General features: G+C 32.7%; 1 pseudogene; it reads right to left on the bottom strand.

The window, feature by feature from the left end:
• Nucleotides 1–21937: 21937 nt before the first annotated feature.
• On the bottom strand, nt 21938–23856 carry LOC137833378 (uncharacterized; annotated as a pseudogene).
• Between the last annotated feature and the right edge of the window lie 769 nt (nt 23857–24625).

Consider the following 24625-nt stretch of genomic DNA (forward strand, 5'->3'; position numbering starts at 1 on the left):
ATTACCATTGCTTGGAAGCTTTACACCTTTCTTTTGTGAGAAATGACATGTTGGAGGAGATGCCATGTGAAACTTTCTAATGACATTTGATGCCATATGGTACTAGCTAGGGTTTAGGGTTCCATTATAACATTCTGTGAGTTTTTGTGGTCCTTCTTACTTACCAAATATGGAATTTGTGCCCGAATTACCAAGTAAAAAAGAACCCTCCATTGAGATTTTTTTTTGCATTGGAAATAGTTTTCTTTTTCTTTTCATTTTCAATTTCAACTTCAATGTATGTTGTGAAATGGAACAAATACCCATGGTGCTGGAAACTTTTGCCTAGGAAAGGAAAGCAATTTTGTCTCTTAATGGATGTGGAATCATGAATCAAAACCTCTCATTTAGTTTTCAATTCTTTTTTATAAAATAGTTTTAACTTTACATGACACTTATCTTTTAAAATATAATAATATAAATATTTTAGCTATAACTTTAAAATTTAATTAGTAACTAAAATTTAATAATTAAATATTAATTTAAAAAATATTTATTAATAATAAAAAATAATTTATAAAATAATATTTAATTTAATTAATATAATATATTTTTTATAAAATTGAAATTTATTTAATAGTGTTAGTATATTAATAAATTAAATTAATTATTTTTTATTAATGTGTGTCATTATTTTAAAATTGTCTTATATTAAAAAGCTATAGGCCCTCGAGTTTTTGTATGCGATTGTAGCACTAGCAAAGTATTAAACCCATTTAATGCCATATTTGGATTTAAGATTTTAGATTAATCTTATGTCATTGTGTTTTTGTACTTTTAGCGTGCCAGATTAAATTTTATGTCTTGTTACCATCCTTTTTCACTCTAATATACAAAATGTTAAATACATATAAATTAGGGTTAAAAAATAGATTAATATTTAGTCCACTCTCTTATTAGAGGTGGGTTGATGACTAGTTAGCTAATTTTCATTTTATAATTTATTTTTTTACTTTTAATATATATCTATATATATATATAAATTAAAGTAATATTAATTATGTAAATGTTTTTTAAATTTTTAGTTTATTAATTAATATTTCTATGTTAATTTTTTAATTATAAATAGTAAATAAAATTTAATTGTAAGGATTAATAATTTAAATTAAAATATTTTTATATATTTTTATATTTTAAATATGATAATAAAAATTATTAATATTCTAAATATTTTTTATTTAATTTAATTTAAAAAAGTCCGTTTAAATGAGTGTACGAAATAAGTTTACAAAAAGTAAAATTTTAATCTAACTTTCTAAAATTAGTTAAATCTCATTTTAATTAGGTTAGGTTAAATTAGGTAATTGAGTTGAATAACTAAAATAATATTCTTACTTTAAAAAAAATAAAATTAGTATTTTCAATGTCTTTTTAATTGTTGTAAATTAACAATCATAATTGCATCAATGCTCTCTAAAATATTGAAAAGGTAATTTTATATAATCAAGAAAGCTAGAGATCTGTATAAATTCAATTCCATATATTTTCATAATACAACATCAATTTAAAAAACAATCCATGACATTAACATTCAAAAACAACATAGAAAAAACACTTAAATATTAAATTATTAAAATCTAATATTTATACTTTAAGACAAACAACATTCCTTCTAGATAAATTGAATAATGGGACTACACTCCCTCCACATTCAGATTTTATAGTTTAGGATACAAGTAAAAAAAACCTGAAATGTCTTATTCTGATACTTTAAAATGAGAAAAATTTTCTCAGTTCGAAAGAGGTTATAAAAACTCTAAACCATGAAAATCTTGAAACTGATTTAAGTCTTAACTCATTTTGCTAAAAATAGCTCAAAAGCACTTTTATTTAACAAATTAACAACCTCTCTGTTATGTGATTACCAGTCTTAGAAAAGTCCACCAACATTTGCAAGTAACTTCCTTAATTTAATAATGAGAATTTAAATATTTTTATTAATTGACAGTATAAATAATTAATTTTATTTTAAAATAAACTTACCGTATACTATTTGTTCTTTAATTCAGGATAAACAAATTTTTCAGAATAAATATATATGATAATTTATGGAACAAGCTTTCTAGAATGTGGTTTCCAAAACACATGAAATGTGTTCAGAAGAAGCTTTCCAAAATATAAACAATAACTTCAGAATTAAGCTTTTTCAAACAAACTTTTTTTTCAGAGCGAGCTCTCTCTTCTTCTTCTTCCTCTTCCTTTCGAAGAGATGCAGCAAACGTTTAGTGCAGCAGAGGTGAGGTGGTGCAGTGAGGAGGATATTTTAGTTTGTGCTGTTAGTATAATGGTACAGTTAATAAAATGGCGGTGCAGTTAGAAAATATTATACCTGATATATGTTTGAAATAATTTTATTAATATATCTAAATATGTTATATGTAGCAGAGACACTGACACAGACACTGATACGACACGGACACGAACATGGAGATACGTAAACTATCTAAAATGTAGGACACGGGGACACGGATCTATATATTATATAATTATGAATTATATAAATTGACAATAAAGATTTATGTGTACAAGTATGTTTCAAATTATTTTTTGGAGTAGAAAGATGTTTTTCATGACTGGTTCGCAAGGATTTGTTTCTTATTTTTATAATCATAATAGCAATTTATACAATAAAATTTGAATTTTTAGAAAATTAATGTAGTTTTCCTTTATAAAATTGTGTTAGAACCGTATTAGAATTGTTAGAAATCTAACAAATACTTTTTGAATTGAACACTTCACGGATACGTGTTCTACAGATGTCATACGAGTGTCGGTGTCCGACACGAGTATCAGACACCGACACGCCATTTAAGAGGAGTGTCTGAGCTTCATAGACAATCATATATCTATTTTCAGCTTATACCTATGTAACTATAAATAAACAAAATTATGATATAAACATAAATTTTATGGATGAAGTTTAATTCGATAAAAATTATATAATTTTTTAAAAATACTATATTTCATGATTTTTTCAAGTTCTTCGTAATATATCTATCTCAAAATAACAACACATTTTTTTTTCCAGATTTTATTAATATCATTCTTATAATACTTTCTTAGTTTTCAAATTTGAAAAACAATTATATATTATCACTTTTATATTAAGATATAAATAATTTTTATTTATAATTTTTTAAATTTTCTATATTCATATCAAAATAACTTAGACATAACATGAATGTCAGTAAAGATAATAATTATAATTTAGATATAGCATATGCATGCAAAAGAATGAGACACATGTCTTGTTCTTTGTCCACAAAAATATACTGAGAGAAACAATTCTTATCAAAACTTTTAATTCAAGCCTACGTATCATGAAATTAAATTAGAATTGCATAATATTTAAAACTTAATTTAGAACACAAAATAATAAAAAATAAAATTATAATATTATGTATAATACATTTAATCATTTTTTATTCTTCCTCTCCTAGAGAGTGCAATGACAACAACGGTTACATGGTGGAGTGGGTATTTTAATTTTCTTTTTATAGTAGAAGGTGTGGTTAGTAATAATGGGATAGCAAAAGGCATTTTGTTTGTCATGATTTGTAAAAAGGGCATATTTTAGGTTCATTCTCATTCTGATGAGATATGAATAACAATGAAATGAAGCCTTTTCATTTTGCAAAGCATAGTTTTTTTATGGGTAAATTAACTCTTTTTAATCTCTTTTTAAAATATTTCTAATTTCATTCCATAAATTATAAAGTATAGTTATTTTCATTGTTTATTTTTTAAAAAATACCGTTGTACTTGTACAAAAGAATTTAAATTTTCAAAATTAAAATGTTAGAATTTTGAATTACTATTTAAATACTTTTTTTTGGTTAAATCAACTCATGTATTTTTACATTTTGAATTATTAGTTTTAAAAAGAATAATTCATTTTTTATGTATACAAAACTAAATATATATTTAAAATATAAAATTTTAGTATAGTACATATCTTAAATATTTAATGTGAGAGATGTAGAAGTGAGAAATGTACCAACATAAAGTAAACTAAATAAAAAAGACTGATAAATTTCTCTAATATAAAAAAATAAAAATTGATTGGCATGCAGTGTAGCAACGGTCATGATTGATTTGGTTTAATTAATTAATTCAACATTACTCCAATGTTATCCCCAAGGATACATAAGTGTTGATGTTGATATTTGTGTTTAAAAAGTTCTAAATGTAATAACATAAAAAAAACGAAGATAAAATAAGAAGCCACAGATCCCGTATTCACCCCGTTCTCTCTCATTCTCTCTTCCTTACTCTTCTCTCTCTTCAATTTTTCTCCCATACTTCATCTATTCAAAAAGTTGGTTACACCATGGTGTAGCTGAGGAATTAGGGTATATTTCTACTCGATCAGATTTTCAAACAGCGTAAGTTCATTTTTACTCTAAATATCATTTGTTCTCTGTTTTTCCTTAGGATTTAGTCATCAATCTTGGTGGGGTCAGTTGAGAAGATTAATCCTCTCAACTTATTCTACTATATACTGAATTTTTGTTCTATTTGGATAACTTGCATTAGGCTTGTAAATCTTTAAACTTATCCAGACTGTGAGGAATAAAATTCTAGAAGTTGCTTGGAAAGCAAACAATTAAGGTAAGAGAATCTAAATTTAATTTTTAATAGCACCCTAGGATAGAAGATCTGAATGCGGAAGGGACGTGGTCCCAATATTCAATTTCTCTTGCAGGGATGTTGTTTGTTTATATATTATTTAAATTTGTAAAAATATTAGATTTTGATGGTTTAATATTTAAGGTGTTTTTTTTATGTTAATTACGCTTTTGAATATTTTGGATCACTTTTTGAATGATATTGTATGATGGAATGGTATGGAATTGAATTCATACATTTGGGATAATGTATGGACTGATGTTTGTTGTGTATTAAGTATTGATGCCTATGTGGTAACAGAGATCTCCGAGCTTCACTGATGATCTAAGTCATATAGACTAAGATATTAGGTGGTGAGAAGTTGATGGGGGAGTTCATGCACACCGTGACATATGAGATGCACGACTTGGGTTGTATTGAACTTACCCTGATCCTTTCTATTGGATTCGCTTTTGAATATTTTGGATCACTTTTTGAATGATATTGTATGATGGAATGGTATGGAATTGAATTCATACATTTGGGATAATGTATGGACTGATGTTTGCTGTGTATTAAGTATTGATGCCTATGTGGTAACAGAGATCTTCGAGCTTCACTGATGATCTAAGTCATATAGACTAAGATATCAGGTGGTGAGAAGTTGATTGGGGAGTTCATGCACACCGTGACATATGAGATGCACGACTTGGGTTGTATTGAACTTACCCTGATCCTTTCTATTGGATTCGTTGGTAATCTTTGGATCAAGTGTTAGTCTCAGGTAGAACTTACTTAATACGGGTCTTCCGGAAGACGTTGGTTGTTGAATATTCTGGATGTGTAGATCCATGTGAGATCTATGTGATTGTTTTATTGTTGAGATTTGAAGAAGATTGAATAATTGAGAAATTGATCATGTAATTTGGTTTTCTCTTTTGATTTAATTGTGTATATTATAAAATTCTATTTTCACTAGCTTACCCTTGTTTTTCTTGCTGTGTTTGAACTGCGATGAATATACTATGTACACGAGCAGATGATCTTACAGGTGTCAAAGGGTCTAAAGAGCTTTAGGTGTTGATTTTGAAACTTATATTGTAAATATTTGTATTTCTATATGTGCTAATCATGTATTGGGAACATTTTGAAAAACTCTAAGCTTGTATAGAAATATGTAGAATTTATATTGTAATAGTTAGACATTATTTTTTTGAGGTGTTACAAGAAAGGAAAAAAATATAAGAATTTTAAATTCTTGAATTTTTAAAAATTTGAAATTATGATCATGATATTTCTTAAAAAATATATAATTTTTTTAGATTATCTATCCAAACAACATATTTCATAATATCATATTTTAAATTATTTATAAAAGTACACTACCCTTTAAAAAATTCATTCAAATACTTTTATTTATCAATATATTTTCTTACCATCAGATCTCTTTACTTTAATTTTAATTACTGGTTAGTAATTGATCTATATTTTTTTTATTATCTTTTTCTTCTCTATCAAGATGAGCATTCTTATACATTAATGCAACTCAAATTGGAAATTTATTTTCATGCTAAGTGACATTATTACACAATCTAGGTTTAGTGAGACCTGTATATAGGACCCAATCAATATGTGATAAAGTGTGCGAAGGGAGAATATAATATATACACAATCCCTATATTGCAAAATAATTAGCAAATTATTGATGGAAAAAATGCACGCGGAAGCAATACATAATCACGAATCAACTGCAGAAAAATAAACGACACAAGATTTAACGTGGTTCGGTCGCCAACTGCAACCTACATCCACACGGGCAACTATTAGGTTTTATTTATTTCTTGTTGCGTACCAAATTACAAGCACAATGATCTCTTTAAATAGAGATAATAAAGAGGACACAATGATTAAACCCACTCACTAAACATGGTGTCTAGTTAGCCCAACCAAATTGGTTTTGGCTTCATACCCAACAATCTCCCACTTGAAGCCATGGAACAATGTTCACCTACGCTTCAACTGTGTACAATGATTAAACCTACTCACTAAACATGGTGTCTAGTCAGCCCAACCCAATTGGTCTTGACTTCATACCCAACAACCTCCCACTTGAAGTCACGGAACAATGTTCACCTGCACTTCAACTGTGTACATGTACTTCTGTAATATGTCAACGAAACTCAATGTTCCACTACTAGTTGCCACCGACCTTCTTAATCATTTTGAAGACTTCGTTAAAACTCCCCTGAGTTTCAACACGTCAATCACTGACCCGTGCTCTGTTCCTACCGGCCCCCACTTGCAAGAACTGTCGGATCAAGGAACAACCTGAAAACAAGCACTCTCCATATTTAACAAGAAATTTTCTGGAGAAGTTTCAACAGCTGGAATATTGGTTCTCCTAACCCATTGTTGTCTAGGAACCTTAGCTGAAGCACGACCCATGCTCCCACTGCCATAAGTACCTCTGACTGGTCTACCTGAACCTTTCCTTGCTTGTTCATCCTCAATCTGACCTGTGGCTCTAGGTTTCTCTCTTGTAAAGACAACCCTCTTCTGCCCACGAGATTCTGTGAACCGAATTTTGTTTATCTTCCGAACTGGGACGGTCACTCTCTCGGACAGTAATCCGACCATATACAACGAACCTCTCTTTCTTCCGCAGGCCATGACAAGATTTCCCTTGACGACCTTCCACTGCTGATTTCTGAACTTCACATCATGTCCCTGTTCGTCCAACTGCCTAACAGAAATCACACTTTTCGTTAAGCTTGGAAAAACTCTAACATCCTTCAAAGTCCAGAAACCAACCGGTGTCTTCAACACTATGTCACCCATGCCCGTAACCTTAAGAGTTCTATTGTCCGCTAGTCTTACCTTTTCAAAGTCCCCAATAACTAGATTCTGCAATGTTTCACTGTTGTGGGTAGCATGAAATGAAGCACTAGAATCCATGACCCAGGAATCCACACTGCTATCCACGCAACAGACTAAGAGGTCCTCGTCCGCGGAATCTTCTGCAATGTTGACTTTGTTTATCATTTGGGCATTGATTCCTGAAATGCCCCACCTTCTTACAATTCCAACATGTTACACTTGAGCAATCCCGAGTCTTTGACTGACTCCTTCCTTTGTTCTTGCTCCCACTATCTCTGATATTTTTCTTACCTCTGATGACATATAGCGTTTCACTAGATGATTCATGAGAACTCCTTCTTCGAACGTCCTCGCCAATAATGAGATCATGAATCTTCTCAAAAGTGAATCCATCGGATCCCGCTGAACTGGTAACTGCTGTAACTGTTCCGGACCAACTGTCAGGCAAAGACGATAACAGTAGTAAAGCTTGAACTTCATCATTGAACTTAATGCCCACTGACATAAGTCTGGCTAAGATCGAATTTGTTTTATTGATGTGCTCAGTAACTGAACTATCTTCCTTTATCCTTGTGTTTACCAATTCTCTAATCAGAAAGACCTTGTTTGCAGCAGATGACTTCTCGTACATGTTAGACAATGCTTCCATGATACCTTTCGTTGTCTTCTCCTTCAAAATGTTGAACACAACATTCTTGCTCAAAGAGAGTCGGATAACGAACATAGCTTTTCGATTTAAACCTGCCCACTTTGCACCAGACATCTTTTCTGACTTGTCACCCAAAGCCACATCCAAATCATTCTGAACTAGCAAATCCTCAATTTGCATTTTCCACCAACTGAAATCTATACCATCGAATTTTTCAATTCGGAACCTCCCGTCTTTTGCCATCTCAAATGACTAGACGAGATACTCGGTACAACTAATTTAAGATCTTGACAATATTTTTTTTTAAATAAAGAACGCAAATATTGCACCACCCAAAATCACTCACCAACAGACTTGGTCGCAATCCCCACTGCACTGGCGCTCCGCACCACCACCGTCGCTAGTCACCGTCGTCGTGAAGCAGATATGGGAGCCTCCTCCTTGCACCGCCGTGAAACCCTAAGCCTTGGGACATTGTTGCAGCCCCTGTGAAACCCTAGCTTTGGGACGCTACTGCCGCCTTTGCGAAACCCTAGCTTTGGGACACTGTTGCCGCCTCTGCGAATCCCTAACTTTGGGACGCTACTGTAGCTGCAATTTTCACGTCTCGTCGATTAATTTTTGCTGATCGGATCTCTAGTGTGTAAACGAACCAAAGCTCTTGATACCACTTGATGGGAAAAACGCACGCGAAAGCAACACACAATTACGAATCAACTGTAGAAAAATAAACGACACAAAATTTAACGTGGTTCGGTCGCCAACTGCAACCTTCATCCACACGGGCAACTATTATGTTTTATTTCTTTCCTGTTGTGTACCAAATTACAAGCACAATGATCTCTTTAAATAGAGATAATAAAGGGGACACAATGATTAAGCCCATTCACTAAACATGGTGTCTAGTTAGCCCTACCCAATTGGTTTTGGCTTCATACCCAACAATCTCCCACTTGAAGCCACATAACAATGTTCACCTGCGTTTCAATTGTGTTCAATGATTAAGCCCACTCACTAAACATGGTGTCTAGTCAGCCCAATCCAATTGGTCTTGACTTCATACCCAACAATTATAACCTAAGATATAAATTTGTCTTCTACCCAAAGACTTAATAAGTAAAATAATATTAATATTAATAATAATAATAATATAAAATAACAATAATAATAATAATATTATATAAAATAACAATAATAATAATATTATATATAATAATAATAATAATAATTATATATAAATAATAATAAAATAAATATTAAAATTATTAATATTAATATTGTTAATAATATTAATAGTATTATTATTAATTCGTATGTACATTACATACTATAAGTAATTCATATGTAATATCTCGAAAGTACGAAAATAAATTTTTTTATAATGTTTGGATACATTACATAAAAAAAAAAACAAATTCATATATAATATTTAGAATACATTACATATAAAAATAAATAATTCGTATATAATGTTAAAACTTTTCTATTATTGTTATTAATATTATTAAAATTATTAATAATACAAATATTTTTAATATTGTTAATTAATATTTCTAATACTAATATTATTAATGTTATTACTATTATATTATTTTTTAATAATATTATTATTATCAATTTTAATATTATTATTAATAATATAAAAAATAATGATAATAATAATATTAATAAAAATAATAATAAAAAAATATAAAATTTACACACATATGTAAATATATATATATATATATTTATATATATTTATATATAAATTGTAACAATATAAAAAAAAGTAAAAAAAAAAATAATATTAAAGAAGCAGAATCGTTGCCTCCCGCTGCACACACCATTCTTTTCTTCCCTTTCTTTCTCCCTCCATCTCTCCCTTCTATCTTCTCTCTTAATTTCTCACTTCATACCTCATCTATTTGAGAATTTGATCAGACCACGTTGTAGTAGAGGAGTTAATGAACATTTCTATCCGATCAGATTTTCAAATAGAGTAAGTTCATTTTTGCTCTAAAGTTCCTTTGTTCTATATTTTTTCTTAGGATTTAGTCATCAATCTTGGTGGGGTCAGTTGAGAAGTTTAATCCTCTCAACTTATTCTACTTTATACTGAATTTTTGTTCTGTTTGGATAACTTGCATTAGGCCCGTAAATCTTGAAGCTTATCTAGACTGTGGGGAATAAAATTCAAGAAGTTGCTTGGAAAGCAAGCAATTAAGGTAAGGGAAGCTAAATTTAATTTTTTAATAACACCCTAGGATAGAAGATCTGAATGTGGACGGGACATGGTTTCAATATTCAATTTCTCTTGCAGAGATGTTGTGTGTTTATATATTGTGTTGTTTGTTTATATATTATTTAAACTAGTAAACATATTAGATTTTGATGGTTTAGTATTTAAGTGTTGTTTTTTTTTTGTTAAATAGGATTTTGAATATTGTGGATTGCGTTTTGAATGATATTGTATGAAATTGATGTCATACATTTGGGATAATGTATGAGTTGTCATTTGATGGTGCATTAAGTATGAAAAACCTATGTTTAACGGAGATTCTCTGACTTCACTGATGATCTAAGTCATGTAGACTAAGATATCAGGTGGTGAGTGTTGGGTTTAATAGTGCCAAAGTTCAAGAGGGGGGGTGAATTGACCTTTTAAAACTTTCTCACAGAAACAGTGTTTAACACAGTTTTACAGAAAATAAATCGATTTATGTGAAAATGAACAGATTTATTTCAGCATTGTTTTTGTTTGAAAAGCTTTTAATACAGCAAGGTTAATCACAAGACTATGCTGATAGATTTTCCAGATGCACACACACAAATATCAGATTGAAAAACAGTGAAACACAAAACAGCAAGCTTCAATTTCAAGCAAGTGATTAAGGTTCAATTGATAGCATGCTAATTAATTGAGTGACCTTTGCAAACAACCTGTTCCAATGGCTTTTAACAGACTATGAGTGTTCTTCTTGATGTCAAGCAATTTTCCAGAAATTAAGAACAATGAATCACAGAACAGCAAGCTTCAACTTTAAGCAATTGTTTAAGGTTCAATTAATAGCTTTGACAGTTTCTTGAGCAACCTATCACAGTCAATCTGTTCCAATGGCTTTTAGCAGATTATATATGTTCTTATCAGATTCAAACAACTTTTTCAGAAATCAAGAACAGTATGCACAGTGCCCAGAAAGAACAGATTTATTTTCAATTGAACAGATTTATTTCTTTGCTGTTTTATCAATTATGCAGAAACGAAAATGCAGAGAGTGAGAGAGAATGAACACAGGCAGTTATACTGGTTCACTCAACTGAGCTACATCCAGTCTTCACCAACAACAGGTGGAAATCACTAAAACACAGTACAACCAAGTACAATTCCCACTGTTCTTGAAACCTACAAGAACTTAGGTACTCTTGCTGAAAAAACCTATTTCAGCACACACACACCCACTCTTCAAGAACACCTATCAAGAAGAGTGTTCAACCAAACTATTACAAGAAATGAGAAGTGAAACGACTACACCTGATTGAGGATACACAGATCTGCCTTAAACCAGTAGGCAAGATTGCTAGAACAGTAGCAGCACCTCACACCAAGCTTTTGGAACCAAACCAAGAACAAGCGCTTTGTGATTTTTGAAATCTTTGAAGAACAAATGCTAATCCTTTGTAAACACTTAACTCTCTGCTGTCAAAACTTGTTTTTGCAAATGTATGAATTGTTTTTTTTTAATCTCAGAAACAAGTTTGCATTTTATAGAAAGCCAACTTATAACAGATTTTTGGAAAACAGTTAAAGCTGTTATAAAATGAACAGATTGAAAATAAAATGAACAGATTTATTTTCAAAAGCAGTTAGAGAATTTGTTAAGTGAGGAGACTTAGTCAACCATTCTGGTGCTAAGATAAAACTGAAAAACGTTTAAGCTTGACATGGCACCAGAGGCAAAAAGAATCTATTCATTTACAGATGAACAGATTTATTTTTCAAAACGAAAACAGAGAGAGTTTAACTATTTGAAACTCAGTCGTTTTGAAAAGAAGAAGACTTAGTCAAAATACCTAATGCACAAAATCTAATTTTTACAAGACTTAGCCAAGGCATCAGTGAAAAAAATGAATCTGTTTATTTAGAAAAGAACAGATTTATTTGTATGCAGTAAACGTGTTTTTGTGTAAAACATGTGAAAAACAGTTTAAGAAAACTTATGCTTGCTCTTATCACATGGTCAGTGGTTATGAGGTGAGTTACTCAGCAAAAAGCCCACTCTTAGACAACCTCTAAGCACTACCTAAGACATACTTAAAGCAAAGCAAAAAACAAATGAAATGTACATATAAGTCTTCATCAAACACTACATATAAGCCTTCATCAAACACAATCTTGAAGGGGCAGCAACCATCTTCAACAATCTCCCCCTGTTTGATGGAGACAAATCCCCATAGCTAACCTCATAGCTTTGTTGTTCTAAGTACCTGCACTGCACCAGATTTTAAACCAGAAAAAACAGCAACATTGCATAACATGCAGAATTGGTTTAAAAGGTGCAGAATTAACTCCCTGTTTCAGCTAGCTTCACCTAGCATGGTGAGTTATTTTTCTCCTCCTTTGGATTCATCAAACAGCATATAAGCACAGGGAATAAAGGGATATAAAGCAGAAACCATAATCATAATAGTTCAGAAACAGAAAACCAAATTGTTCAGCATTACAGAAACTTGAAAACTGATAAAGAAAGCAGTAAAAGCAGAAAACTACTGATCCTTGTAGTAAAGCTCTGCAAGTTGTGCCTGAACCCCTTCAATCTGATCATCAAGGTGTTGAAACCTTGGTTGAGTAGTCTCAAAGTGTGCCCTTTGTTCTGCAGACATGACATTAAGACGATACAACACTTTCCTTTCAAACATAGACATTGGTTCTCCACGGTATTCTGGACCTTGATAGGCAACTATGGCATTTGCAGCAACTTCCTCATGTTCAGATTGGGTAGCAGGTGAGTCATCATCCATAGGAACAGCTTCATCCTCATCTTCATGTTCTGCTTGAGGATCCTTCTCCTTGAGAACCACCCACTTGTTTTCAATTTTGTGAAAACCCATTTTGGTGAGAGTTGAAGTATCAATCTCACTTACAGCTTTGATAGGGTCATTTCTCTCATTTGTAACATCAACACCAAAGTAATCAATTAATTTGGAAACAAGAATAGCATAGGGAAATCTGTAATCAGCCAACCTTTTTTACTTGAGCATGTGTTCATTGACAATGAACACCCAGTTTACCTTAATATGGTTCATGATGCAATATAGGAGAATGAGATCCTCTTCATGTAAGACAGCATGGTTTGTTCCTCTTGGAATCAGTTGCCATGCTATGATGTATGCAACTAGACGTGGAGTGAGGTTCAAATGCCCTGCATGGAACCTGTTTATACTCTCTGTAGGATTCCTCATGCAACTCTTATAATATTGCAGCTTGTTGAATTCTGAAATTCCACTGGTATTTCCCTTTCCTACTTTCAATCCAGCATATTTTATTCCAGCCACAGAGTTCCACACCTCACTTGTGATCTTCATCTTAATTCCTTTCACATAAGAGACAACATTCTTCCCATCCAATGTGAGGTTAGTATAAAACACCTTAACCAAGTCAGGATAAACATTACCCGTTAATTCCAGCATCTTTTTCAGTTTCTGGTGCTTCAACACAGCCCTTGTTTCTACCATTTTTTCAGATTTCAGCCAGTTGAAATCCAGCACCTTGGGTATGTTGATCTGCTTCCTGCTTGTCTCGTGAATGTAGGCATTGATGCCTTCTTCATTTCCAGCGAACCAACCTTCTAGTACACCTTGAGAAGTGGTTTGCTTTCCCTTGCTTTTCTGTTTTTGTCTTGAAGACGAAGCCATGTTTAAACCAGAAAATATTTCTTGTTTCTAATAGTGAGAATCAAAGAGAGGCAGCCAATGTGGGTAGCAAATATTCACACAAATTTATAGCAGAATAAATGGATTGATATGCCAGTTATGAGTGGATATGCATGAAGATTTTATGCTCTGAATTTGTGCAAAGAATCTTTTAAAATATGCACCAAATATTTAGGGTCACGATGCATACACTCAAACTCTTATTGAGCACCCAAACCATCAAATCGGTTACATAACCATGACCAAAACCGTCAAAGGTACAGAGGTTAATGCCCACTAAGTCAGTCAAGCAGTCAAAGATCAAAATTTCTCTTTCCTAGTCATCAATGCATATCAGTGCAGAAAATAAACACATTCAATTGCGAACAAACAGATTTAATTTTTCACTGCTAGGTACAATTGACATTTATAACACCCAATTCATTAAGCAGAAAATTAAACCTATCTTTAGCTAATGGTTTTGTGAACAAATCAGCAAGTTGTAAATCAGTACCAATGAACTTAATATCACATGTTCCATTAGATATGTGTTCCCTTAGAAAATGATGCCTAATTTCAATGTGTTTGGTTCTTGAATGCATGACAGGATTTTTGGTTAAGTTGATTGCACTTATATTATCACACAGCAGAGGTATATGGTTAAGTAAGATACCAAAATCATTCAATTGTTGTCTTAGCCATATAGTTTGAGCACAGCAACTCCCTGCTGCAATGTATTCTGCTTCAGCAGTGGAAAGAGCTACACAAGCCTGCTTTTTGCATTACCATGAGATCAAGCTTGATCCAAGCAAATGACAGGTTCCACTTGTGCTCTTCCTATCAATTTTGCAACCTGCAAAATCTGAATCAGAATATCCAGTTAAGCTTAATGAAATATTACCTGGATACCACAAGCCAACTTCTTTAGTTCCTTGTAAATACTTTAAAATCCTTTTGACAGCATTGTAGTGTGATTCTTTAGGAGCAGATTGAAACCTTGCACACATGCACACTGCAAACATTATATCTGGTCTGCTAGCAGTGAGATACAGTAGTGATCCTATGAGTCCTCTGTATTTGGTTTCATCAACAGAAATTCTAGCTTCATCATGATCCAAATGACAACTTGTTGAGAAGGGTGTGCTGATTGGTTTACACTTGTCCATTTCAAATTTCTTCAGCAAATCCTTGCAATACTTAGCTTGACTTAGGAAGATGCCATCCTTGAGTTGTTTGACCTGCAAGCCTAGAAAATAGTTCAACTCACCCATCATTGACATTTCAAACTCACTCTTCATGACTTTCACGAAAGCTTCACACAATTCTCCATTGTTTGATCCAAAAATGATGCCATCCACATATACTTGGACTAGAATTGAGTCATCTCCTTTCTTCTTAATGAACAAGGTCTTATCTGATGTGCCTCTGTCATAGGCTTGTGAGGTTAGAAAATCACTTAGCCTCTCATACCATTATTGCCTAGGAGCTTGCTTGAGTCCATAAAGAGCCTTTTGGAGTTTGAACACATATTCTGGATGTTGATGGTCTTCAAAACCTGGTGGTTGTGAGACAAATACCTCTTCATTTATATAGCCATTTAGAAAGGCACTCTTCACGTCCATTTGAAATAGCTTGAACCCTTTGATGCATGAGAAAGCAAGCAGCAGTCTAACAGCTTCTAACCGAGCCACTGGTGCATATGTCTCATCATAGTCTATTCCTTCTTCTTGATTGTACCCTTTAGCTACAAGCCTAGCCTTGTTTCTGGTGATCACTCCATGCTCATCCATCTTGTTTCTAAATACCCATTTTGTTCCAATTACATTCATCTCTAGTATTCTAGGAACAAGAGTCTAGACCTCATTAAGAGCAAACTGATTCAGTTCCTCTTGCATAGCTAAAATCCAGGTGCTGTCATTGAGAGCTTCATTCAAATTCTTGGGTTCAACTTGAGATACAAATGCCATTGCTTCACAGAAATTGTTCAAGGATTTTCTAGTCTCTTGGGGTTTTCCACTCTTTTGGCAAACCTGCAGTATAAACAGCATCAGCCCAAAAATACTTAGGTAGCTTAGATTCATTTAACATAGTTCTAGCTAGTTCCTCTAGTGATCTATTTTTCCTTTCAACTACACCATTTTGTTGAGGTGTCCTAGGGGCTGAAAAGGTATGAGCTATCCCATGCTTCTCATAGAACCTCTCAAACTTAGCATTTTGAAACTCTCCCCCATGATCACTTCGAATAGATTTTATGCAGCAACCATTTTCATTTTGCAAAATTTTTGCTAATCTCTTAAAGGCAGAATAAGCATCATGTTTATGTGCAAGAAATAGAGTCCATGTAAATCTAGAGTAATCATCCACAACAACTAAAGCATACAAATTTCCAGCCAAGCTAGCAACTCTAGATGGACCAAATAAGTCCATATGTAACACATCCAATGGACTTTTTGTAGAGACAATATCCTTTAACTTGAAAGAGGATTTGATTTGTTTACCTTTCACACAAGCATCACAAAGCCTGTTGTCCTGAAATTTAATGTTAGGCAAACCAGAAACTAAATCTTTAGATTTCAATTTATTCAAGTGATTTGTGTGTATGTGAGCTAACCTCCTGTGCCACAACCAAGACTCATCACTTCTGGACAGCAAACACTCATTTGAAGAGTAAGTTTCCATGATATTCAACAGATAAATGTTATTCACTCTCTTACCAGTAAACAGTACCTTACTAGATGAATTACTTGAGATTGTGTAGCCATTTGACTCAAAATTCACTTTGTATCCTTTGTCACAAAGCTGACTTATGCTGAGAAGACTATGCTTGAGTCCTTCTACATACAGCACATTCTCAATGGTTGTTGAGTTCCCTGTTCCAACAGTTCCTCTGCCCAAAATCCTCCCTCGGTTATTATCACCATAGGTTACATGTCCTTCTGCTTTGAGCTTTAAGCTGGTGAACTTTGTAAGATCTTCAGTCATATGCTTGGAACAGCCACTGTCCAAGTACCACTGGTTTTTCTTGCTGCCAATTGATTCAGAGCTTGACTCCTCATCCTTCATCATGAAACACAAATTGTTCTCCTCATCTTCTGTTGAAGAGCTGCTGGTTGAGGATACTTCATTTTCCTCCCATGAGATGTAGGCTCTTCTTCCTTTGTTCCTTTCAAATTTCTTGCTGGCAGATTTGTCCTTAGTTTGATTGTCTGGACAATCTGTTTTGATATGCCCTGTTTTGCCACATCCAAAGCAAGTATATTTAGAGGAATTTAAATCATTGGGTTTAGGATACCTTCTTTTCTGCTGGTTCCTATTTTTGCTTTTCTTCCTCAGGAATTTGCTGAATCTTTTTGTAAGAAGGCTGATTGTGTCATCATATTCAGCATCTTCTTTTTCCTCCTTGATCTCATCCAATTCAGTTGCTTTCAGTGCAAGACCCTTGGGTTTTCTCTCTGTTGTTTCCTGCTCTTTAAGTCTTTTAAGCTCTAGCTCATGCTCCATCAGCTTTCCAAACAGTGCAGCAGTTCCCAACTTTGACAGATCACGACTTTCAGAGATAGCTGTCACCTTTGGTTGCCAGCTTCTGTCGAGGCACTTCAATATCTTTATGTTGAGCTCCTCTCTGTCAAATTCTTTTCCCAAGCCAGTGAGGTGATTCACAATATGGGTGAATCTTTTCTGCACATCAGCAATGCTCTCTTCGGGTTGCATTCTGAACATCTCATATTCTTGGATGAGAGCATGTTTCCTTGACCTCTTCACATCTTCAGTACCCTCATGAGTCACTTCTAAGACTTCCCACATCTCCTTAGCTGACTTACATTGAGATATCCTGAAGAACTCATCCATTGTCAATGCAGAGGTTATGATGTTCTTGGCCACAAGATCATGTTGAGCCTTCCTCCTTTCGGTCTCATTCCATTCTGATCTTGGCTTTACCACTTGTTCATCCTTGACAACCTGCATTGGCACATAAGGTCCATTGACCACAGCTTCCCAAATTAATGCATCAATGGATTCCATGAAAATTCTCATTCTAACTTTCCAAAATGCATAATTCATTCCATTGAATATAGGTGGTCTATTAACAGCAGAACCCTCAACAAAAAGCACATTAAACTCAGACATTATTACAAACAAACTTGATTAACATACAAGTCCTAGCTCTTGATACCAATTGTTGGGTTTAATAGTGCCAAAGTTCAAGAGGGGGGGTGAATTGACCTTTTAAAACTTTCTCACAGAAACAGTGTTTAACACAGTTTTACAGAAAATAAATCGATTTATGTGAAAATGAACAGATTTATTTCAGCATTGTTTTTGTTTGAAAAGCTTTTAATACAGCAAGGTTAATCACAAGACTATGCTGATAGATTTTCCAGATGCACACACACAAATATCAGATTGAAAAACAGTGAAACACAAAACAGCAAGCTTCAATTTCAAGCAAGTGATTAAGGTTCAATTGATAGCATGCTAATTAATTGAGTGACCTTTGCAAACAACCTGTTCCAATGGCTTTTAACAGACTATGAGTGTTCTTCTTGATGTCAAGCAATTTTCCAGAAATTAAGAACAATGAATCACAGAACAGCAAGCTTCAACTTTAAGCAATTGTTTAAGGTTCAATTAATAGCTTTGACAGTTTCTTGAGCAACCTATCACAGTCAATCTGTTCCAATGGCTTTTAGCAGATTATATATGTTCTTATCAGATTCAAACAACTTTTTCAGAAATCAAGAACAGTATGCACAGTGCCCAGAAAGAACAGATTTATTTTCAATTGAACAGATTTATTTCTTTGCTGTTTTATCAATTATGCAAAAACGAAATTGCAGAGAGTGAGAGAGAATGAACACAGGCAGTTATACTGGTTCACTCAACTGAGCTACATCCAGTCTTCACCAACAACAGGTGGAAATCACTAAAACACAGTACAACCAAGTACAATTCCCACTGTTCTTGAAACCTACAAGAACTTAGGTACTCTTGCTGAAAAAACCTATTTCAGCACACACACACCCACTCTTCAAGAACACCTATCAAGAAGAGTGTTCAACCAAACTATTACAAGAAATGAGAAGTGAAACGACTACACCTGATTGAGGATACACAGATCTGCCTTAAACCAGTAGGCAAGATTGCTAGAACAGTAGCAGCACCTCACACCAAGCTTTTGGAACCAAACCAAGAACAAACACTTTGTGATTTTTGAAATCTTTGAAGAACAAATGCTAATCCTTTGTAAACACTTAACTCTCTGCTGTCAAAACTTGTTTTTGCAAATGTATGAATTGTTTTTTTTTTAATCTCAGAAACAAGTTTGCATTTTATAGAAAGCCAACTTATAACAGATTTTTGGAAAATAGTTAAAGCTGTTATAAAATGAACAGATTGAAAATAAAATGAACAAATTTATTTTCAAAAGCAGTTAGAGAATTTGTTAAGTGAGGAGACTTAGTCAACCATTCTGGTGCTAAGATAAAACTGAAAAACGTTTAAGCTTGACATGGCACCAGAGGCAAAAAGAATCTATTCATTTACAGATGAACAGATTTATTTTTCAAAACGAAAACAGAGAGAGTTTAACTATTTGAAACTCAGTCGTTTTGAAAAGAAGAAGACTTAGTCAAAATACCTAATGCACAAAATCTAATTTTTACAAGACTTAGCCAAGGCATCAGTGAAAAAAATGAATCTGTTTATTTAGAAAAGAACAGATTTATTTGTATGCAGTAAACGTGTTTTTGTGTAAAACATGTGAAAAACAGTTTAAGAAAACTTATGCTTGCTCTTATCACATGGTCAGTGGTTATGAGGTGAGTTACTCAGCAAAAAGCCCACTCTTAGACAACCTCTAAGCACTACCTAAGACATACTTAAAGCAAAGCAAAAAACAAATGAAATGTACATATAAGTCTTCATCAAACACTACATATAAGCCTTCATCAAACACAATCTTGAAGGGGCAGCAACCATCTTCAACAGTGAGGAGCTGAGAGGGAGTTCATACACATCGGGTCCCTCTGTAGACACTCGGTATTGGATGTTTGAACTTACCCTGATCCTTTCTATTGGATTCGCTGGTAATCTTTGGATAAGGTGTTAGTCTCTGGTAGGGGCATACTTAATGAGTCTTCCGGAAGACGAAGTGGGTTGAAATGAAATCCAATGATTATGATTGAAAATAGATCCATGTGTGGTCTATATGAATAATGGAATTGGTATTGAAATTTTACATGAAATCATTTAAAGAAATGTTTATAAATTATTAGTCTAAAGTGGTTCTATTTCCATGAATTATGTTATGGATTTTCTTTGCACTAGCTTACCCTTGCTTTTCGTGTTGTGTTTAAACTACAATGACTGTACTATGTACACGAGCAAATGACAATACAGGTGCAGGAGAGCCTTAGAGGTTTCAGAGTTTTATTTTGAGCTATGGATATGTAAATATTTGTATTTCTATAAATCATAATCATGTATTAGGAATGTTTTGAAAAACTCCAAGTTTGTATAGAATCAGGTAGAACTTTTATTGTAATAGTTATATGTAAATTATGGGATGTTACAAAAATAAAGGGGATTCCCCTCTTTAACTGCCATTTTATTTTATTTCAATTTTATTCTCATATTTATATTTTATTTTATTATTTTAAAAATATATGAGAGGAGATATTTGTTATTTTGTAAGCAATTTTAATTTTATATATCAAAAGGATAACATAAGGGATAACATTATTTTTAAATTTTAAATTAAAATTTTTTTAAATTGAAAACTAAACATTGCAGAGTGAGGCTTGTTGATGAGAATTGCACAATTACATCTTTTTTATACCATTCATCTTCACTTTTATCCCATCAAACACCTTTTTCGTTTTTTACTTTTATATTCAAAATTTAAAATATGAGAAGTCGTAGTTTCTTTCAAGAACCACAAAACCAACCAGTAAGTGTTGTTTTTCAATTATAAAGTAGAAGATGGAAATACAATGTCTAAATTTACTTTTTTTTATTCATTTATGCATGTCTTTGACATTGTATGATGACAATATTTTTATTATTGTGCTGACACAAATAACGCCATAAAACACAAGAAGAAAACAATTTAATCAAACTTATAACAAAACTATTAAAGAAAACAACAACAACAAAAAAAAAAAGAATAGCAAGATTTTGTTTATTGAATAAAAAATTGAAAGGGAAAAAAATGTACCAGATAAAAGTGTGCCGGTGGGAGTAAGAAGGGTTAGTCTATAAAAAAGAGAGGGCTTAGGGAGCAAAGGGAGCCGCGTTAATCTATGAGTGAAAGGAGTGAGAAAAAGGATCGGGAGAGGGAAGAACAAACAAGCAAAACGCTTACATTTTTGGGATTTGATTGGAATGGTTAAGAATAAGGGGGTGGTGGTGATGGAGGATATGGAGGGGAAGTGATTGACGATGGTGGTAAAGGATAGGAACGATTTGACTAAGTCTCTGTGCGGGTCCAAGGCAAAGAAAAGAGAAACATATTTCATTATATTTTCTTCTTTTATATATAATATTTTTTATGATTAATGTTGATTGAACAATTGATGATGAACTTTTGGTTTATTGCTTAATGGTGTCACATGTGTTGTAATGATAAAAATAAAACATGCGGATACACAAGCGCGAGAGTGTCCGTGTATCCGCGTTATTTATTTTTTCATTTATATGTATTTATGTTTAATATTAAAATTCAAATAAACAATGTTATTATTCACACACTTATATTAACAATATAAATTTATAGTACATTATGAATAAAAATGTCATTATCATCATCATTATGTAAAATCATTATACCTTGGTGTCAATTGGCTTAACCAATGCGAGTGATTGATCATCCTTCTAAGTGTTCCATTCTACAAATTTTGTTTCCTACGAAAGAATGTCAATTATGAATAAATTGCCAAATAGACACACACGCACACACACACACACACACACACACATATATATATATACAATATACATATATTGATATTTACCTGTTTATGCAAATAAATATGTGAATGCTTTGTGTTGATATCTTCATTCAAATGTAAGGACTCCTTGTATATTATGTTACCTTTAATATATATAACAAATAGTATAAGTAGAATATTCACATATACTTATCTTCATGTGTCACACATAAATAAAACGAACAATACCTGATTTTGCGATAACAAAATATCTTTATACACAATATTTTTGGTAAAATTTTCATCTTCTCCTTCAAGGTGTCCTTCTTTAATAAGAATTTTTGTTAAAGATTGAGAAACACCTCTTGATAATGCAACATATAATTGACCATGACTAAAAATGTGTCATGGAAGGTAAATTCCAACATTAGGTATAGTTTGCCCCTATGATTTATTTATAGTAATGGTAAAAATTAATTTCATAGGAAATTGTTTCCTAATAAGCACAAATGGGAGACCTGCACTTTTTGTTGTTTTATGTTTAATTCTTGGCAAGAATGATTTTTTCCACCATGTTAACCTATCAAGATTTCGACATCCAACATGTTCATGCAGAACCCACAACACAATAATCTCGTCCCATTACATAACCTAGATTTAGGGTCTATGTTTCGCAACAACATTAGTGGTGCACCTTTTTTAAGCTTTAAAATATGTGGTGGCAAGCCACCTGGAGCAATGCAATGCAAGTACTCTTGTTGGTATAGATTATGTGTGTCTCATTCAACTTCATCAAATGACAATAAATTATGTTGTTCTCCTCGAAAATGATAGATAATCATGTTATTAAGTATCCACATCTTTATTTTTTGGAGTCAATACGACTCTCTGAACCATATAAGATGCATCCCATGTATGAAATTACAATTGGGAAAATGTTTCTTGTATAAGTTTTTGTATTGAACTCTCTCCTTCCCATGGTATTGCTAGTCCATGGGGTATTTTCACCATATCATCAAGAATTGTAGGTTCAATCTCATCTCCGATGCGCATGAGGTATTCTGAAAAATTGTGATCTTGCAATGATCGCATGTTTTGTTGTAAATGCAATTCCTTTGTGTTACTCCATGAAGGAGACTGGATAATACATGCAAAAATCATTTGTGCCTTTGTACCCTTTTGAACAACTGCCAGTACCTCACGAAAATCTTCTTCGAATATCATCATTTTCCCCTCAAATGGAGCATCACAATCTAGAATGTCCTTTAATGATCTATCTAATGCCTTTAAAGCATATCTGTTAGTCACAGGTGCTTCATCCCAAATAATTGTTGTTGTTTCTCTTAGTAGCTTTGCAAGATCAGATTGTTTGCTTATTGAACAAAAGGAACCAACTTCTACATTCATAGGTATCTTAAATCGAGAATGTGAAGTTCAACCACTAGGTAATAATGTTGCAGCTATAGTAGAGAAGGTTGTCGCTAAAATAATTTTTCCTTTACTTTTATAATATGCAATTAATCTACGGTAAAGAAATGTTTTACCAGTTCCTCCTGGTCCATCCACAAAAAATACTTGACTTTTCTTACAATGGATTACATCTAAAATGGTATTGAAAGAAGTCAACTGATCAGTATTCAATCTCTGTACATTGTCAACATCTTCATTACGTAGTTGTATTGTTAACTCTTCTTGTATAATTCTTGGTACTAAAGTATTTTCAAATGCATCCAATGTTAATGTTGGTAAATCCAAATCATTGATTGTTTTACCATGTTGAATAAGAAGATCATTTAAACCCCTAAATATCATATTGATGTTGATGCCCATAGAAGTGCTTGTTGAAGTATAATCTTCTGCCATAAAGATATAAAACTCATTCCATAGACTTCAAACATCAGTTGGTTCACAAAAAATTAATATGGTCACAAAAAATCTCCTTAAAGCATAAGGCATTTGTAAACTTGATGCATCGACTAAGCATTCATGAATACTATTATCGCTTTATAAAAATCCCCATTTTCCAGCTGCTTTTTTAAATGTGAGGCAATATGTTTCATTTGGTGATAATAGGTATTCCCAACTGATTGGCCCTCTTATATGGGATAACAAAATATGCAAGAAGAATTTTCTGCCTTGACCAATAACTTTCTTCCTTGACCTTCTTGGGTACCATTCCTTTTGTTTGTTATGTCAACAATAATGTTTTGGAATTTCTCTATACAAATAACTTCTAGAATGTGAATCTTGACAATTTAGTGCAAAAGAATTGTGTGAGCATTGTTTTAAAGGTATTGTCATCATTTAATACATCACTTCTGTTTTGATGCTTATAGAAGCGCACCTAATGATGATTTGGTAAATGAATTTGTAATCTTTCTACACTTGGATTCATTCGATAAAGTGTAAATATGAAGATTTTCCATAAAGCCTCTGAAGCGCAAATCCATCTAGCATTAATATATTTTTGGAATTCATCTACGATTGATCCTCTTTGAACCTCCATTGCTACTTGATCTGGACCTTTGTACACATACTTGTATAAATATTTAATACTTTTAATGCTACTGCACACCTCAACATTTATATGACAATTATATTTTAACGACAACGAAGGGTTATAAGGAACCAC

Source organism: Phaseolus vulgaris, chromosome 6 (assembly GCF_000499845.2).
Source record: "Phaseolus vulgaris cultivar G19833 chromosome 6, P. vulgaris v2.0, whole genome shotgun sequence".
Taxonomy (NCBI): domain Eukaryota; kingdom Viridiplantae; phylum Streptophyta; class Magnoliopsida; order Fabales; family Fabaceae; genus Phaseolus; species Phaseolus vulgaris.